This window comes from Chrysochloris asiatica, unplaced genomic scaffold, assembly GCF_000296735.1.
Source record: "Chrysochloris asiatica unplaced genomic scaffold, ChrAsi1.0 scaffold00222, whole genome shotgun sequence".
Lineage (NCBI taxonomy): Eukaryota > Metazoa > Chordata > Mammalia > Afrosoricida > Chrysochloridae > Chrysochloris > Chrysochloris asiatica.
The window spans coordinates 585,688-593,975 of NW_006408740.1; the positions used below are offsets into that span (position 1 = coordinate 585,688).

General features: G+C 41.4%; 1 pseudogene; it reads left to right on the forward strand.

Annotated features, from left to right (window-relative positions):
• LOC102829773 overlaps positions 1-7,448 on the forward strand; it is a 38,361-nt pseudogene extending 30,913 nt beyond the window's left edge.
• Positions 7,449-8,288: the final 840 nt, after the last annotated feature.

Consider the following 8,288-nt stretch of genomic DNA (forward strand, 5'->3'; position numbering starts at 1 on the left):
ACCCCATCCAGAGAAACAGTGACACCAGAGATGGAGGCAGAGATGATGAAGTGGAGAGATGGAGTAGCTGGGGATTCTGGACTCAGGGAGGGAGAGGGGCTGTGTGCTGATAGCCAGGGGCAGTCTTGTGGGATGTACCCTTTGGTTGTTGGATGCTGCATGGAGGGGACTGTAATCATTGCAATGAAATGAAATATGATAGGATGAATGTAAAGCTAATGTTCTCCCATGTGTACTATCACAAAACTCACAATAAAAACTTACCAAAAAAAGTACATGTTTCCATAAACTGATGCAGTTTTGTAGGCATTCACTCATGTATGCCAAGATACCCGGAAGACAGGTACCTAGCCAACTGATTGGAAGAGGTCCATATTTGTGTCTAATACAAAGAAAATGAACACAACACAATACAGAAATCACTGAACAATATCCCCAACATCACATACAGGTAAATTTTGCTGAAGATAACTCCAAAAATGGTTGCAACAATACATTGACAGAGAGTTGCCAGAAATTCAAGCCAGATTCAGAAAAGAATATGATATGAGGGATATCATTGCTGATGTCAGATAAATTTTAGCTAAAAGCAGAGAATACCTGAAAGGTGTTTACTTGTGCTTTAATGACTATACAAAGGCATTTGACTGTGTGCATCATAACAAACTATGGATAACATTTAGAAGAATGAGAATTCCAGAACACTTAATTGTACTGATAGACCAAGAGGCAATCATTCAAACAGAACAAGGGGATATTGAATAGTTTAAAGTCAGGAAGGTGTGGGCCAGGGTTATATCCTTTCACCATACTTGTTTAGTCTTTATGAAGAGTGAATAATCCCAGAAACTGGATTATATGAAGAAGAATGTGTCATCAGGATCGGCGGGAGACTCATTAACAACCAGCGATGTGCAGATGATACAACCTTGCTTGTTGAAATCAAAGGAGACTTAAAATTCTTACTGATGAAGATCAAAGACGATAGCCTTTAGTATGGATTACATTTCAAAGTAAAGAAAACAGAAATGTGATATCTACAATCATTCACCATCTGCAGCTCTCCATGACTTTCAGCATTCAAGGAGAGGCTTTGGGCCAGATAGATATGAGGCTCTACCAGGCTTGGACCTCAAAGCTGGTGGCTGAGTTCTGCAGGGACCCCTATTTACTGGCTAAAGCCAGGTCTACCCTGTTCTGTTCTCTCTCCTCTTCTCCCACACACGCTATCCTCCCAGAAGAGGAGCATGGGCTCACCAGTGACCCTATCTTCTACACCCACAGGACCAAATTTGCACCAAAGCTGTGAAGAAGACAGCCTGAGTCATCATTGAGAGGTACTACACTCACCTGGGTAACAATTAACATGTAAATAAGAGTGTGCATGAAAAAATCGCCATTATTTCCAGCAAGAAACTCCACAACAAGGTAGCGGTTATGTCACACATCTGATGAAGTAGATGTGGTGGGGCCCCATCAAACTGCAGAAGAAGGTGAAAGAAAGACACGATGACTATGTTCCTGAGGTCTCAGTCCTGAGAGATCATCGAAGTACACCCAGACAATAAGAAAATGTGGAAGCTCTTGGACTTTGGCAGTTTGTCCAACCTGCAGGTCACTTACTTAGCCCACAGTTGGGATAAATATCAAAACACCACATAGAACCATTTGAATCTTTCCACTATGCTGTAGTGTTTTCAATAGGCCTGGGAACACAAGGGAAAAGAAGAAGGAAAGGAAGAAGGAAGGAAGGAAGGAAGGAAGGAAGGAAGGAAGGAAGGAAGGAAGAAAGAAAACAACATTGGAACAATAAACAACCTCATGATAATGAAAAACGGAGAAAAAATTGAAGTTGTCAAAGACTTCATTTTGCTTGAATCCTCAGAAGAGCAGGAGTCAAGAAATCACACTACTTATTGAATTAGGCAAATCTGCAAAATACATCTTTAAAGTGTTAAAAAACAAATATATCACTTTGAGGAATAAGGGGTGACTAAATTACGCTATTGTATTTCAGCTTCTTCATGTATACAGCAATCTGAACAACGAATAAGGAAAACTGGAGAAGAAGCAATGCATTTGATACATATGGTGTGGACGAAGAATATTGAAAGTACCATGAACTGCCAGAAGAGCAAGCAAACCTGTAACAAGCATGGCCTGATTGCTCCTTACCAGCAAGGATGGCAAGACTTTGTCTTTCATACTACGGACATGTTGTCAGGAAGGACCAGTCCCTGGAGAAATGGAGGATCACATAAAAAGAGGAAGACCCTCCAACAAGATGGATTGGCACAGTGACTGCAATAATGAGTTCAAACATAACAATGGTGAAGATTGTGAAAGATCAGCAGTGGGATTTTGTTTTTGTTTTACTTTTTTCAATTTTCTTTATTAGCTCCTATACAGGGTCACCATTAGTTGGAACTGACTCAATGGGATTTTACAAAAACAACATTCCTCTGCACACATCTCAAATATTAGTGATCCCTACAACTCTAATGGAGTCCTGGTGTGGTGCTGTGGGTTAATGCGTCAGACTACAAAGCCATTTGAACTGCAAGGTCGGCGGCTCAAGTTCACCAGCTGCTCCTTGGAAGCCCTATACAGGGTCGCTATGGGTCGGAATCGACTCAGCGGCACTTAACAGCAACATCAATAATGACTCCAATGTTGGCTGTACTCTAATACACTTTCTTTGTTCTCTCAGTGACTGAGTCCACCTCTGTGGCATCAGCCACCAGGGCTGTGCCAAAGGCTTCAAAAATTAAGTACCTCTCCAGAGTACCAGATCCACCTTTTCATCTCCCTACTGTAATCTTCACTGGGATGCCTCACAGGCACTTCCAATTCAACACATCAAAAATGAAACCTCTCTTTCTATCTTTCTCCACCCTCAGAGCATTCTTCTTTCTGCGGTCTCTACACTGATTAACAATACTATAGCCACTGAGTGGCCCAACTTGGAAACAGATTTATCTCTCCTCTTTTGTAGCCAGTTTCCAAGTTCTATTTATTCTACCTCCTAAAAAAGCTATTAAACACATCGTGTCCTTTCTATCTCAAAAGCCAGAATAGACAGACATAAGGACAAGTTGCCTCTATCTCTAGGCCTTTGTTGTTGTTGTTGTTAGGTGCCATCGAGTTGGCACCGACTCACAGTGACCTTATGCACAGCAGAATGAAACAATGTCTGATACTGGGCCAGCTTCACTACTGTTGCCACACTTGAGTCCATCAATGCTGCCACCTGGCCAATCCATCTCATTGGGGATCTTCCTTTTTCTCTGACCTTTAGAGGCAACTTATCCCTATATCTGTCCGTTCTAATTCAAACCCCTTCCCATGGCACATAAATAGGGTGATCATACAGGCTTGCCTATGACAGTCCCAGTTTACACTTATTGTCCCGACATTCTCTCTAGTTCAGCATTTTAGTCTATTAAGAGTATCTAGGCTTAAGAGGAACCTTTCTGGCCATTCCACATATAAGACAACTGTGAGCTAATTACAGGTGGCCTCACTAGCCACCTCTCTTGAGGGTCTCACACATGCCTACCGGGTTCCACACATAAGGGTGATTGAAGATCAGCAGTGTTTTGTTCTGTTGTCTGTAGGACTGCCTCTACAGTACCTAACAACAACAACACTCTTCTCTCAGTGTCATGAACTTGGCCTACAACATGGGAAATTTACCCTTCTGAAATTAAGAATAACTTCCACTAAACTTTCCTGGTTCACTGTGGGTAACAGTAATGTATCTAAAGCATACATTGAGAAAAGATGAGCAGATGAGTGACTTAGGTCCTTCTGGGCTCTTTCTCTGGATATCCGTTTGTCCATAGGACAGCTGCAGCTAGCTTGGTTTATGCTTCTATGTGTGAGCACTCATGGGTCAGTTCTCAGCCCACCTCATGGGGGTAGATCTGGAACAACATCTATTTCTTTCTACACTGTAAACACAGGAAGGGTGGAAGAAATTGGTTCTGGGTAAATATCTGGTTTGTAAATCCACACTATATCCCTAACATATGGTCTTAAAGAAAAGCTGTAGAAAGCCTGGTTGGGCCACTAATCTAAGCTGCATTTTCTGACTTTATCCCCAACAAAGCTGACATTTTAATCTCTCCTTTAATCTGATTCCAGCATATGTCTCTAAGTTGTTCCAAATTTAGTGAAGAGGAGAAAAAGGTAATGTTATTTATAATCTGAAACTATACCATATCCAAATGAATTCACCAGTCAGCACTAGAAACCAAACATAGTGCTAAGAAGCAGTGATACAAAGAAGAATAAAGCAACTCTCTTGCACTGAGAGTCCTGGGGACAACAGACTTGGGTGAGCAATTGTTAGGGATTCTGAGAACAAAGAATCCAGAGGAGAGGTACCTGGAGAGACAGACACCTGAAGATTTCCTCAAAGACAAAAGGAGGGAGACAGACCTTCCAGACCTAGGAAAGCTATGCACAAAAGATAACAGAATGGAAAAGTTGGGGACTTGGTAAATGTCTGAGAACCTGGAGTTGATGAAGGAGAGGTTTCATCACTTGGGTCAAGTGCTAAAGAGAGATTTGGAATCCATTTTAAAAATGGCATTTAAGGTTTATAATTTTCCTTATAAGCCTTGAATATCTGGGGGATATTTGTGCTTTTAAAAAGACAGTTTTAGCAGATGTATAGAGAATGAATATATAGAAATAACATTAGAGGCTAGAAGAATATTTAGGAGTCCAATGAAAACAATCCATTGAAGCGAGACAGAAAACAATTTACTCCATTTTTCTTTGATAATAGAATTACCCACCCTATATCCTTCCTCTCCACTAACATTTTGGAGATAGATGGTTATAGCTGACTGAATTGGAAGAAATCATATATATGAAAATGTATAAAAAGAAAACGAAAATTGTTCTTATACCCAATTTTCCTAGGGTAATGAATGAGACAATGACTAGGAAATGAAATCACTGAGACTCTTTGGTTAGATGAGGAGAACGAAGTTGAGAAAGTATGGCCTCTAGTTTCTGATTAGGTGAGTAGTTGAACAATGAATCATAAACTACAATCATAAAGTACAAGAAATGGGTTGTGGGATACTTAATGGTTCTAAACTGGAGCATGCTAATATTGAGGTGGGAGTCCTGGTATGGCGTTGTGAGTTAATGCGTCAGACTGCAAAGCCATTTGAACTGCAAGGTGGTGGTTCAAGCTCACCAGCTGTTCCTTGGAAACCCTATACAGGGTCACTATGGGTCAGAATTGACTAGATGGCACTTCACAACAACAACAAGTATTGAGGTACTATCCTGGGAATCCTGGTGTGGCACTGCGGGTTAGTGTGGTGGACTTCAAGGTCAGTTTGAATCACAAGGTCAGCAGTTCAAATCCACCAGCTGCTCCTTAGAAACCCTATATAGGGTTGATATGGTCAGAACTGACTCCATGGCACTTAACAACAGCAACAATATTGGCTATGTTGGCAAAGATGTTCAAATGGCAATTGAATAGGTTGGAGATTAAAATGTAGAACTAGGTAGCATTTAGGTGGTAACTGACATGGGAATTGGAGGTTGCAGGCTAGGCAATGCCAGGGCTTTAGGACTGATTAGAGTTTACATACAGCATTCCATATTGCTTTGTTGCTTAGTAACGTAGAAGTAAGTTCCACCCAACCTTCCCAGAAGCACTACCTCCATTGCACTGGATACTTCATACTGTACAACTTTTCTTCCTAAACAATCAGATCCCTGAATTCAAGAACCCCCCACAATATTATCTTAATTATTTTCTGTAACCATATTCCCAATTATTTCCAATATAAACTCTGTGTTCTAATCAAATAGCTGTAATTCTCCAAACTCTGGAAAATCCATATTCATTCCTTTGCTTTATATATTTCTTCTTTCTGCAATACCTTCCATCCCAGACTTTGTCTCCTGAAATCCTCTTCATTTATGTAGACCCTGATTAGATGCTAACTCAACCATGAATAGTTCACTGATCATTAAAATTTTTAGAACATTTGTCAAGAACTATGTGCAAGGCACTGTGGGGGTGTCAATGCGAATGGGACATACTTCCCACCTTCTAGAAGGTTGTAAACTAATATCCTGTGTACACTACCAACTCCATTAGAAAGTAACCAATACATTTCAAAAGATAGCCCACCTACCATCTGCATGCTTTTAAAAACAGTTTCCATAACAGGGGTGGGAGTGTGTGCATACTGTTTCTAGATGTTTTCAAAACATCTTATGCTGATTTTCACAGACCTGGCTGCCAGCCCCTGCTCTGCCCTGGATTGGTAGCTTATATCAATTTTGATGAAAGAGTAATTGATGCTCTCAGGAAATTTAATGAAGAAACAGCTCTGTCTGTAGTACAACAGTTCAAGGAGAGTGATTTATCACATGTTCAGAACAAAAGTACATTTTTGTGTGGAGTTATGAAGATGTATTTGCAAAAGAAGAAATGGGAGCAATGTGCAAGGGTCCACAATGGGCCCTGATAAAGCAAAGGTCAAGTCCTTGCTTGAGAGAACTGACTATACTCTGGATGTAACCACAGTACAGAAAAAGTATAGCAGTCCTACACCAGACAGTATATACTCTACCTGGAATTGTAACAGAGCTTTTTGTAGGTAAGATTCCAAGAGATTTATATGAGGATGAGTTGGTGCCCCTTTTTGAGAAGGCTGATCCCATTTGGGATCTACATTTTATGATGAATCCACTCTCTGGGCAGAACAGAGGGTGTGCCTTTATCACCTTCTGTGGAGAGGAAGCTGCCTAAGAAGCTGTTAAGTTGTGTCCCAGCTATGAAAGTCATCCTAGAAAACACTTTGAGATGTGCATTTCTGTCACAAAAAACAGGCGAAATTTCTTGTTGGATCAATTTAGACTAAAGAAAATATTCTGGAAGAATTCAATAAAGTCACAGAGGGTTTGGTGGACATTATTCTCTACCATCAACCTGATGACAAAAAGAACAATTGGGGTTCTACTTCCTTGATTATGAGGATCACAAATCAGCAGTACAAGACAGGCACCAGCTGATGAGTGGAAAAGTAGAAGCCTGGGGAAATGTAGTGACAGTTGAATAGGCTGACCCTGAGGCAGAACCAGATCCAGAAGTCAAGGTTAAAGTAAAAGTCTTATTTGTGAGAAACATGGCAACTACTTTTACAGAAGAAATATTGGAAATGTCATTTTCTGAATTTGGAAAACTTGAAAGAGTGAAGAAGTTGAAAGTTGAAGTTGAAGTTGATAGATTATGCATTTGTTCAATTTGAAGACAGAGGAACAGCTTTTAACTCGGGGATGAAATAAATGGCAAAGAAATAGAAGGGGAGAAAATTGAAATCATTTTAGCCAAGTCACCACCAAGAGGGTGGGGAACACAACCTCCAAGAGGCAGAGCTGGCTATTCCCAGAGGGGGCACCTTTAGGAGCAACAAGAGGGTCTAGGAGTGGCAGAGGGAGTCCTGCACAACAGCAGAGAGGCCATGGTTCCCATGGAGCTCAGGGCAATCATGGGGACAATGTAGGAGGCAAAAAGAAAGGCACATGGGTACAACCAACCTGATTCCAAAAGCTGTCAGACCAACAATCAAGAGAACTGGGCTCCCAACCTATTGCTCATCAGCTGCCTCAACAAGGTAGTGACTTTTTTGGTAACTATTCAAACTCACCAGCTACTCCTCAGAAACCCTGTATAGGGTCGCTATGAGTTGGAACCAACTTGACAACACTTAACAACAACACTAGTGGTTACAATGGAGTCCTGGTGTGACACTGTGGAATAAAGCACTGGAGCACAAGGTGAGTTTGAACCACAAAGTTGATGGTTCAAAATCACCAGCTGCTCCTTGGAAACCCTATATAGAATCCCTACTAATCAAAACAAAGTTGACATTGCCACGGCAGCCAGATGGCACAGGTGAGAGAGGCTCCGGGTTCAGGAGAGGGGAACTCATGAAAGAAACCTTCCTGTGGCGAACCCACACCCTTACAGCCACCATAAGTCTCAGTACTTCAAAATCTTAAACTCGCTTTTTTTTAAAAAAAATCACTGTACTGAGGAACTGCAGGCCTTTTAAACTTGTGCCTGCCGCTTGGGGGGCGGGGCTGGAACCAACTCCTGCTGAAAGCAGCGCTTCTAGTAATGGAGTCTTGAACAGGCGGAGCCACTGGAGACAAGGGGAAGAGAAAGTGAGGGTCATCTGTCCCACCGTGTAATTTCGGCACTTGCAGTGGGCCAACAAAGAAGTCAGTCAACAAAGACAGGG